Source organism: Gekko japonicus, unplaced genomic scaffold (assembly GCF_001447785.1).
Source record: "Gekko japonicus isolate JY-2015 unplaced genomic scaffold, Gekko_japonicus_V1.1 scaffold292, whole genome shotgun sequence".
NCBI lineage: Eukaryota > Metazoa > Chordata > Lepidosauria > Squamata > Gekkonidae > Gekko > Gekko japonicus.
In genome coordinates, this window is record NW_015173131.1 from 24,045 (window position 1) to 24,510 (window position 466).

Below are 466 nucleotides of genomic sequence, written 5' to 3' on the forward strand. Positions count from 1 at the left end.
AGCTTCTTATCTCACTACACACGCTAAGTCATTCTGTCCTTACTTATACCCAGAAATTAAACTTTGTGGGTCTTGTAGAGGCCACTGGACTCAAACTTGATTCTCACCTGTTGCTAACTTCTTTATTATCTGTATGCCAAATGGTGCAAGTATCCATGGGATACTTTTGCCCCTGAAACAACTTACTTAACATAAAACCACATTGGCTGTTTGAGGTAGGATTACTTTTTCGGACCTATTTCAGGAGCATTACTGAATGCGCATTTTCATATATGTGGGTTGGCTCTTTACTGAATTGTGACATCATCATTGATTTGTAGAAATGCTTTCCTTGACCAAGTAGAATTGGTCTCCCGATATCTTTCTTTCTGTAGCAAAGTATAGTGTTGTAAGAATGCATTTATGATGTTGTCCTCAAAGTCAGGACCATTCTTTCTGGCTTTCCAAAAGCACCAGTCACATGTGG